This window comes from Chinchilla lanigera, unplaced genomic scaffold, assembly GCF_000276665.1.
Source record: "Chinchilla lanigera isolate Chin_1 unplaced genomic scaffold, ChiLan1.0 scaffold00033, whole genome shotgun sequence".
NCBI classification, from domain to species: domain Eukaryota; kingdom Metazoa; phylum Chordata; class Mammalia; order Rodentia; family Chinchillidae; genus Chinchilla; species Chinchilla lanigera.
This window is the reverse complement of record NW_004955434.1, coordinates 1,138,432-1,149,914: the sequence shown is the minus strand read 5'-3', so window position 1 is coordinate 1,149,914 and position 11,483 is coordinate 1,138,432. Positions and strand designations below refer to the sequence as shown.

General features: G+C 38.7%; 1 long non-coding RNA gene across 1 annotated transcript; it reads right to left on the bottom strand.

The window, feature by feature from the left end:
* Positions 1 to 997: 997 nt before the first annotated feature.
* Positions 998 to 8,518, bottom strand: LOC102019837. Its single transcript, XR_001234772.1, has 3 exons — positions 8,425 to 8,518; positions 7,657 to 7,769; positions 998 to 1,084 (listed from the first exon to the last, which is right to left on the bottom strand). It is a non-coding gene; the product is annotated as an uncharacterized LOC102019837 (long non-coding RNA).
* Positions 8,519 to 11,483: the final 2,965 nt, after the last annotated feature.

Below are 11,483 nucleotides of genomic sequence, written 5' to 3'. Positions count from 1 at the left end.
TAGAAGGGCTCCCCAAATTATGTATTACTTTCTGTAAGAGCTTGGTTTGGTGGTGTACATTCCCAACAGTCTGAGAGGCTGAGGCAGGAATTACGGGTAAGTTTTAACCTAGTCTGGGTAGTTTAACAGTTTAGCAAGATACCATCTCACACACACATGCACTCATGCATACACGCACACACACACACCCCAGTATCACATACACGCATAAAAAATGTGAAGATGTGAGTGGTTTAAATGCGGCAGTTTGTAGGCTTATTAGTGTTCCAGGGTCAAATTACTTATATTTGAATGTTGGCTACAACAGTCATTAGCTGTGTAACTTTGTACAAATAACTTATTTTTTCTGAGCCTTAGATTTTTCAGCTTTAAGCTGGTGATAGTAACAGGATTCATCCAGCTCAAATCGTTGCATGGTTGGTGTAATGTTATCCCAACAAAACCCTTATAACATAAGGTATATGTTATAACATCTGTGTTATGGTTGATACATTGTGTCAACTTGGGGAGTCTAGAGTTTTGGCTAAGTGACTCAGCAGGAAGCCAGGGTGCTTACTTTGTATACATCCTGAGCCTGTGGAAGAGGAGGGCATGGAGATTATGTGAGAGCTACACGCCCCTTAGGTGGGGGTAGCCTGTTTACAATGTAAGGGAGGGAAAGAGGCTGCTTGCCACGATTCCTCCCTTTTACTCTGGCTGCTTTGCTGTTCGGCTGCCATTCCCCCCTTTGCTCTTGTTGCTTTGCTACCTTCTGCCTCAGAGCCAGCCAAGTATGGACTGAAACCTCCACAAACTGTAAGCTAAATAAACCTTTCCTTCCTTCATTTTGGGCGTTGGGTATTTTGTCTCAGCAATGAAAGAGAACTAAGACAGTCTGGAATGCTCAATGAATATTTGCTGTTATAAGGATCTTCCCAGCACGTAACTGTAATTATATATGCTTTTTATTATAGAGACTTACCTTTTATGTGAGTCTCTTTTATGCAGTACTGACCATACTTTGTTCTGCAGGTTCCGAAGTCTAGAAGGCATCCATGGAAGGGGATTGAGAGATTACATGACCTACAAATCACACTTCCAACATCTCCAAGTACAGGGATGAAAAAATAAGGTGAAAATATTGATGAAGACCAGAAAAAAAAAAAATGAGGAAGAGAGAGATCCAAAATTAAAGCAGTGATTTTCAGCTTTAAAAAAGTAAGCAACATTTAAACAATTACAAAAATTCACAAAATTTAAATTTTTTTTGAGAATTTAGTGAGGAAAATTTCAAGGCATATGCTAGATTAATGAATTGGACCTGACAGTAGTCAGAAATGAGGACAGGTGGTCTAACCAACTTAGTTGATTAAGATTTATTTAATTTTTTGGTGCCTAATTAAATCAAACCAGTATTTTACCATAACATTTAATTTCAGCCATATGTCCATTGTTAGGACTTCAGTGTCTAAGGTAGCATATTATCCATAACAGTTTTTCATGAATATTTATTACTTGATTAATAATACATATTTGTTATCTTTAATATGTAAATTTAGTGGCTCAAAAATAATATTGGTCAAATAGATTTAGACCATAAATTCTTGGACTCAGCCAGTATAAGTAATGTTGGAAAGACTTTATCTAGAAGATTGGTTTCCAAATTTCCATGTATATCTGACTTGAGTGGTTAAAATAAAATCCATGGATTCCTAGAGCCACCATGGACCTGTGTTAGTCTGTAGAAGGTGAGGCCTGGGAATTTGTACTGTAGTTAGGTAGACATAGCTGAGGGAATGTGACTTGGCTATGGATACTTGAACCAGTGTTGAATAGCCATTGGGTCTACCAGTCCAGGAGTTCTTTATAGCAGCAGTTACCAGTCCATCAGCAGCAAGGACTAGTTTTGTAGAAGACAACTTTTCCATGGATGTGGTGGTGGGGAGGGGTGGTTTTGTGATGTTAAGAGCATTATAGCACTTACTGTGCATTTTATTTCTATTATTACTACACTACAATGTATAATAAAATATTTATACCCCTCACTGCAATACTAAGTCAGTGGAAGCCCTGCAATCGTTCCCTATAACTAGACAGTCCCATCTAGTGGTGATGGGAAACAGTGACACCCGAAGTGTGTGGCTCTTGTCCAGTCTACTCTATAATCTAATTTTGGTTGCTGTCACTGCAGAAAACTGCTTCACAAAGGTAGAATGTTGGAAATGGAAGCAGGCTTTTCACTGTTGTTTGCAGCAATCTCGTGATATTCTGCCTTGACTTTAACCTAGAGCATACGGGGATTTGAAGTTGTCTCAAACAAACTATTTTGATGCAGTTGATCCTCTTCTGGCATGGACAAAGTTTGCTTGCCTGGCTTATTCACAAATAGATCACAGATCCATTCCTTCCCAGTTTGGTGGTCTTCTGTGGTTGGGAAGTAATGCTCAAACTCTTTAGAAAGCAGAGATAGCTGACCATGTACCAGCTGGGAGGAAGGAGACCCTGGCTCATTCTTTTTCAAAATCTCATCTAATGTTTGAAACATACAAAATATCCCAATGTTCACTCATCACCCTCGTAATTCCAGTTTAACTTTGAGTGTAGCCATTTTATCTGCCAACTTGAATGCAGTTGTCTGTCTCTTCTGAAGAGAGAATGATTTTGTTGAGCAGGTTGAATATGTCACACAAGTGTATCTTGTGACCCATTCTGTGTCACTGTAATTCCAAAACTGGGCAGTGATCTACTTTTAGAACGCTACCTCACTTCTGTGTATAGGAGATGTATGCTCTATATCCATTTCCTTACAAAGCTGCATGAACAGACATGAGTTAAAGGTATGTACTTTATCTAGTTTAGCTGTGTTTAATCACATCCTGCAAAACATTATCAAGTTCGAGTGACATTTTTTGGCTAGCCAGAATTTCTTTGTGAATGACACAATGTGTAGATTCATATTCAGAAGTGACCTCTTTGACCTGAGTAGTGAAACCAGAAAGCCATCCAGACATGACAACCACTGTATGCACATACAGCACAAAATGACCAGTTCAGTTTTCCTGATGTATAATCATGCAAAGACTTGAGTAGTTCTGTAGCTAAAGTGTTGGTCTGCAACAGCAGTGCATGTGATGTATATTCATGTACATCCTCCTAAAAATCACACAAAAGAAGCAATGTTTTCTTATTGTCAGCATCAGTAGACCTGTCAACCTGGCTTGCATGCCACAGTGACTCATTAATTCTCTCTGACCATCATGTCTCAGTATCATCTGCTGTTCCATCAGTTTGTTTCTTATGATGTTAACCAAAAGAGGAGCACATCTTTTTAAACCATAACCTCTCCTAAAAGTTCATGACAAATGAAGATCAACTCTTCACCTGTAGTATAGGGCTTCTTAGCTTTAGCGATATGATTAGCCATTGAGAATGATGCTTCCATTGCAGACACATTTAATGAAGTGGTGTCCTTCAGCAATTGCTCTTGTTCTTTATGTTCACTTTTTTTTCTTAAAAAAAAAAAAAAGACAAACTCCAAAGGCTTGTCTTTTAATGTACAGTGCTTGGTCTCCATGTGGCAAAGTAGTTTTGAAGGTTTCACGACTTCGTTGGGTAGTTGGTTACCACATATTACATAAAGTGGGCTTGTTACAGTAAAGCCATAATTTAAGTAGAATTCTTGATATTTTCTTTACTGCAGCTTTCTTCTTTTTCTAACAGTCTTAGAGTCTTCTGTTAATCTCATTATTGGCTCATTACCCTCTTCAAAGAAAGTCTCCAGTGATGTTTATTTTTGTATTCATTTTGGCTAAGGTTTGCTTGTGGAGTTACCAAAACTGTGATTGAGACAAGAGTACAATGTGGAGGAAAAAGACACAGAAGCGGCAAATAAAATAATGAGCAGGCTACACATGTGGCTTAAATAAGTATCAGATTCTGACTAAAGCCTCCACCAGGTGCAGTTGTACATTGACTCACCTACCACTACAAAACCTGCCACCAAATGCAGCTTAATTATCACTTGCCACTCGCTGATAGGGTTTTGATAGGAGTCTGAAATCTATTGATTTATTATGGTCCTTGTGTAGTCAAACCTCTCTGCTAAAGTTAATCTTTATTTGTAGCTGCTTCCCAGAGCTAGCATCACCTCCTCAGCTCCACCTCAGAATATCAGGCTTTAAAGTCTCATGAGGAGCACACAACCTAGGTTCCTCAAATGCAAAATTCTTGATAGGGTTTACACTCCTATAGAAATCTAATGCCACAGCTTGTCTGATGGGAGGCAGAGCTCAGGTGATAATATGAACAATGGGGGAGAGCATGCAGCTACAGATAAAGCTTTGCTCACTCGCCCAACACTCACCTCCTGCTGCACAGACCATTATTCTGTGGCCCAGAGGTTGGGGAACTCTGCTTTATAAAAATTCCTACAGGGAGCCCTAGCCAGTGATGAGGAGCTCATCACCATAAAAAATAGCTCAGTTTGTGAGAAGACTCTTCTATAATTGAGGAAAAAAATGTAACCTACTGTTCACTGTTCCCACCTTTCAATATATAGTGATTACCAACATGTTAATAATTTGTAATTTAATAATGTTAATAATTGATAATCTGAAAGAAGAGATGAGTAGACATTTTGTATATTTTATATCCCCCTCTGCTAAATTAGGGGTTAGAAGAGGTAACTTGTTTTTTAGAAGAGGTAACTTACTAGAAAGCAGTTGGGCTGATGAGTCTTATTAATCTGTTGACTGTTCTTAGATTCAACCCCATCTAAAGCCACTGAGGAGCATTCATGTTTGTTTTCCCACTGAGTGTAACAGATTTTCAATCCCTAACCAATGTTCAGTCAACAGAAATGTTTTTAGGAAAGGAGCTTGCACTAGGCAATTAACATGTCAATGTTTCCCAAAATATACCTTCCAGCCGGTTGTTATATTTGCCCACGTTTCAATTAAGTAAAGCTGCGGTCTTAGTAATTAAACTTGCATGAATGGCAGAGACAAAAAAAAATTCTGTTGAAGTCCTTGTCCTTGTTCTTGGCAAGCACACTATGTTCCCAGCTGCTTTTGTGTATTCCAGGCCTTCTGTCACCTCTTCCTGCTGGAGGCTTTGGTTTTTCCTAGAGTGGGTCAGCTGCCTATGAGATTATGAAATCCTGTTTCTGTTCCGCAGGACAGGCCCGAGGAAGTTTTGCATCTACATTTACGATCCCGCCATTGCACCACTTGCCCTTGGAGACCCAGCCAGTACTCAGATCTGTGCTCAGGGGCCCAAAGGTGGAGAGCGCACGTGGGGCCAGGTCACCCTGTACCTGCCTGTGGGTCTTGCACTGCTTCTGGGCAAGACCCGTCCCAGCTTTGCTCTCGCTCTCAGGTGTCCCACCTCCTGGTTCCACTCTCAGCACTCACAGCCTTTTTGCTTCTAACAGCTCTGTCCTGACCTCTTTTGCTACAGCTGAAGATGCTACCTTAACTTGCAAATATTTTAGGTGACTACTTCTTCAGTTGCCAGAACACCTGCAGTTATGCTCTCAAATCCCATTTCCATTTCCCAGTCTGTTTTTATCTAAAAATTTACTGATTTTATTAACATATCTACTATGTGATATATTCCAATTCAACAACTAAGAATATAATGTTTAAGGTAGATGTAAAATGAATACTTTTCTTATACGACTAATTCTGAAGTGTGTTATTCTATGTATGACTATTAGTGGAAGAACATCTTGTACACATTTATTTATCTATGCCATATACAGTCATGTGTATATATATATATATATATATATATATATATATATACATATTTGTCTTTTTGAGACAGGGTCTCGCTGTGTAGTTCAGGCTGGACTTGAGCTCACTTTGTAGCCCAGGCTGGCCTTGAGCTCACAACAGTCCTCCTGCCTCAACCTCCTGAGTGCTACAGGCGTGTGCCACCATGCCCAGCTTAGAGATATTTAAACACATATTATAAATCAGGATGATGGTAATCTTTTAAAATAAGTATCCTCTACTTTATGGACAGTCCTGAGAAGTCTCAACAACAAAATGTCCCTTTATGCTGATTTTTTTTTCCTTCACATTTTCCTTTGTGTTCAGCAAAATTACTGCGATCCCTTGAATCATTTTTCGTGCTATCCAAAGCACTGAAAATGTTTTCTTTGGGTTTTTGCCTATTCATTAGCTCGTGTCTTTTGTGGGGGAGAAGGGTAAGGTATCAAAATGCAGCAGAGACCCAAGCTACGCAGTTTGAGTCTTGCTGCCATCTCTACAAGGAATAATCACAACTGTTGGGCACTGTACTTAGTAATAAGAGGAGTGTGGGAAACAAAGGTCTTAACTGTAGGTTTGTGGGCTGGACTTGGTGTACTTTTCTTGCACATAGTTTTCAAAAATTATATTAGTTGTCAATATTTTAAAATTGGGGCAGTTCTCATACAATTCATGTTCCCAGCTTTCCATGAGGAATCAGGAGCTTTGGCAGTGGCAGGCTGTGCTTTCTCCATAGCGGCAAATGTTTGTGGCCGGCAAGCTTTTCCCGTTGGGTTATAGCTACCTGGTTTCTCCGGTTTGTGGTATCTGGCCAAATATTTTAGGTATACGAGTTGTTGATATCAGTATTTGGAACCAACAGTCTCCAAGTATGAATTTTAGAATTTTTCTTCTCTTAAGATGCCTTGTAGATTCCTCCCCCGGAACTGTGGTCTCCACACCATCAGCACCGTCCACACTTGGAGCTAGGTGGAAATGCAGAACCTCAGGCTTCATGTGAGACCTACTGGGTCTGATTCTTCCTTTTCATTAAATCCCCCAGCGATGCCTATGTACGTTAAATTCCTGACACACTACTGTTGCAGCCACCTTCTCTGCTCCTTCTGCAATCCTCTAACTTTAGATTCAGCTTTGTTAACTTTTGGTCCAGACAAAGCAACTCTGCACTAAGAGGGAGGAAAAACATCCTATGATAGTGTTTGAACACATCTGTTTGAAGACATGCTTATGAGCAGCACTTAGTTTGAGGCATTTTAAATGTCCTTTCAGTTCCCCTAAAGGAACTGAAAACCCTCAGTCATCTCCTTTTGTGGTTCTTTTTATAAATGAAGGAATGCTGAAATTGATGGAAAAAGAGCACTTACAAGAGGAAAAAGTGCTAAGGGGGCTGTACCTGTGCTCGTCTGTTCCAATTTAATTTACTCATTTTGCCTTATTTATAAGTTATTATAAGTTCTTCCAACCTAGTTCGGTATGTATGTTCTAGTTTAGGAATAATAATGTATAATACTCTATCTACCAACTCAGTTTCCTCCTCTATAAAGTGAGGGGGAAAAAACCTGCCTAATTTACCAGGCTGTCATGAGGATTAAATAAGTGAATGCATACAAGTGAGATGTTTAGAACAGAGGCTGAAATATAGTAAGTGCTCAATCAGTGCTGGCTCCTAGCATTGATCGTTACTTGAGTGCTTGCTCAGGTCTTGGTATAAGTGCCTGGAGTTTACAAGGAAGAAACTAAGAGTCAGAAGAGAGAGTCAGAACAAGAAGTGGGAAAAGCTGGCATCAATAGCAGTACTGTACAAGTTACCTTATGTAAATCCACCTTCCCTGGTCACACAATAACTCTGCAATTGCTTAAGAAATCATCCTTCCTTTGGAGTTACGCTTTCGCAGTGACTTACCACCGAAGAGACAGAGGAAGATAAAAACACATGCAAAGACGGTTCTTCTCATTCTTAGATTTGCAGCCAACATGAAGATGGAGGGGAAGGCATGCCGCACCGTACAACCTTTCCTGGGAGATAACAGAGTTACACATTCACATTTGCAATCTTAAAAGGGGAAATGTCTGCTAAGTTTCATTTGTTTCATTAAGAAAGCACAAATAAATTTGTGAAGGAGGAAAAATCAGCCATCTGTCTTTGTAAAAGATTTACCATAATTATTCTAATTTCAGAACATTTTAAATTGAGATGTCTTGTTACTGAATACCATTCCCTTCCTTTATTTTCCCCTAAATTACAATTTTTTAATGTAAAAATATGAAGCAAAAAGATGATACTTCTAGAATAATTCCTTGTTAGAAAACCTAACTAGTGGTCAAGAGGAAACTTTTCATTTGAGCTTCTTCAAAAAGTAATGCTGTCATCCAGGCATGATGGCACACATCTGTAATCTCAGCCTCAGGAGGCTGAGGCACGAGGATCACCTCAAGTTCAAGGCCATCCTGGGCTACATAGTGAGTTAAAGTCCAGCCTGGACTACACAGGGAGACCCTGTCTCAAAAATAAATAAATAGGTAAATGAATATAAACTAATGCTTTTATTGTGAAAGTTCATATGTATAAGGAAAAGTATATGAGAGTTGACAAAAGTTGGTATTTATTGAAATGCAAGAGAAAGAATTGTCAGATTGGCAAAAATAGCCTTGTCAGTTATTTTTGACCTACCTATCTTCGTGAATTGTCCCGATTTAAGCTTCTTTAAAAGGTCAACAAGTAAAATTCCTGATGAACTGGATCCAGTTATAACTGAAATGAACGGCAAGTGCCTAAGTTCTAAACGGTTTAAGCAGTAAAAATGGCCCAAGAAAACAGGGCAGTTTTATACTTGAATGTCTCATCTGTGTGGAACTTAATCTCTTTGTTTATTAAATGTATATAAAAAGGCCAAGTCAATCAACAATCAAATTATAAATTTGGCTAAATATTTCTAGGACCACTATGCTGGCGGTTAGTTAGTTTATATGTACATAGCTATGTGGGAATCTTATTTGTTTATTATATAAAATATGTACTTTGATTTTTTTCCTTTTTGGTGCTGAGAAGGGACCCAGGTGTCGTGTGTGCTAACTGTGTGCTCTACCACTGAGATACATCCACTGCCCTAGTCTTACTTTTAAAAAAATAACCATATAATTCTTAGATCAGTACTTGGTGCACATAGAAAGTAATTTTATTTTAAAAATCTGTTTATTTATAGATTAATATATACTTTCAGATTAATAAATTAAAAATTAGTATATGTGATCCATAGTAATTACATTCATTTTGGGAACTAGTACATCCACATATCACATTCCATGGAAACATGAAAATATTCTTGACATGTTCCTACCAAACCTGATGTCTCCCTAAGGCATAATCACATTGTCAGTTTATTGGATTTGTAATAAATAGAACAGTATGACATTCTACCTATTCTTTCCCTTGTATTATACTCAGACATATATCTTTCTAGTCATTCTATAAAACTGAATATCTTCCTCTGACTTATCCCTAATGAGAAAGCACTGAACACACCTATACCTCTGAATGTATTATTTGATGAGATCTACAAATCTAAGGTATATTTCTCAATAACACTTTACATTTGCATGGGTGCGCATGTCTACTATTCAGATCAAATACAGAACATTTTCATCAGCCTCAGAAATTTTTTCATGCTCCTTCTCAAGTCAATCTTTCTACTCTTCAATAACCACTATTCCACTATAATCACTGCTGATTAGTGTCATCTATTCTTGAATGGCTTATGTTCAATGGACTTATGCAGCACATATTGCATAAATTTGTAGTATTTGTATATCACTATCTTATATCCAGTTATATTTCCTAGAGCATCTCAGCTGGAAATCTCCATCTCACAACTCCAAGACATCCAGTGATCACTTTCAGGTAGTCTAACATTATATATTGCTTTTTTTGCATTCACCAAAACTTAGACATACATATATGTATATCTATACCTCTACCTATACTTATACCGATATCTATATCTATGTCTACATCTATATCTACATCCATATCTATTAATAGATGTCAGAAAAACAAACACTCCCTCAGGAAAGGCAATCTAGATAATATATATAATACAATAACATATAATATATAATATAATAAATTAATCATATAATTGATATGCAATTATATGATTAAAATATATTATTATATTAATATATACCAAGATAAATATCCCCATGATTAATACCTAAGAATTTATATTTACATGAATATATCTTTATTGATTGACTAATCAGAAAATATCTTTATTCAAAGAAGTAAATTTCTAATACCAGCTCACTGGGTACAAAGAAAAGCTTACAGTGAAGATATCTGAAACAAAAGGAAGACATCAAGATGATATTGAAGAGAAAACATGTAGCATTAATTAACTTTTTATGCTCTAGGCACAGTAATAAGCACTAGAGATTTAAAAGTGAGTATGTCAGACTGTAGCTTTAAACTGATACTGGGAAACAATTTAAGAATGTGTAACAAAAGGCTTAGAAAAGGTTAGTGTTTGGCCCGTTTCCTTCTTTTTCTTTTCTTTTTTTTTTTTTTCTCCTCCCTGTACTGAGAAGGGAACCCAGGGCCTTGTACAGAAGAGGCAAATATTCCATCAATGAGCTATATCCTCAGTCCTCTAGTAAAGTTATTTCTATTAATTTATTCTAAAGACATATTCAAACATAAATAAAAATATAGTATAAACACTCAACATGAGGCAGTTTACTAAGTGGTTGTTGGAAGTCCGTATGGCTGGAAGGTGGTGCGCTAGCTCAGTCAGGGCAGAAGTAGGGGTATGGCAGAGAGGCACCAGGTGAGGGAAGCGTGGAGGACCCAGTCTTCACCTTGCTAACCCTCGAGATTTGCGCATGAGGAGCAGCTCGGTGCTGGTCTTCACTGCCTATAGCATTCCACTTGCCCTTTACAAGTTATCTCTATATTCTCTCTTACCAGCTGCCACACTGTGAATGAAAAAATGCTATCTTGGCATCTGGTATCCAGGCCTCCACATTATAGGCAGATGCCAAATGATGGCAGGCAGATTGAGGATCTAAGAATGGTGTGGGGATGAGAGTTTGTGCGAAGGGTAGATGACACTGAGGGACTAGGAGACGAGTGCATCAGAGGAACTCTCCCAGGGCTGGGGCAGGCTATGGTCCCAGATGGTGTTTTCGGTCAGAGCAGATGAGCAGACTCCAGTTTTCTCTATGAGTTCCCCAGTTGTCTAGTTTCTTTAGACCGTTGTGCCCTGGCAGTTAGAAAGAAGCAGCTGGTCTCTAGGATGCAGGCTTCCCAACACAGTCCAGAAAGCCAAGCTAGCTAGGAGTGAGGTCTTTAGAGTTGGGTAACTGGAGCACCCTGGGAGCAGATCAAGGGCTGTCTGCCTCCCTGGGTGGTCGCCTCCGTGACGATGCAAAAGTCTCTGGAGATCTTGAGTAACTCACTCCACAGGCCTCTATAATAAGGGGTCTGAATTACAGTTTTCTGTGGTTCTAGCTACTCATAAGCTTAGTAGCTCTACTTTATTACTCCAGTTTTAGAGAGCAGAGTGAGGAATCATTCCATCTCAGCCAAACAACTCCTCCTCAGTGGTAGGAAATGACTTTTTGTAGCCTAGGAGCCTTGAAGTCTCATTCACAGTAAGAGTACGTTGCACAGAGATGCGCTTGTCCCCATGAACATCTAGATGCACATGATGGAGATCACCACTGGTGACCCAC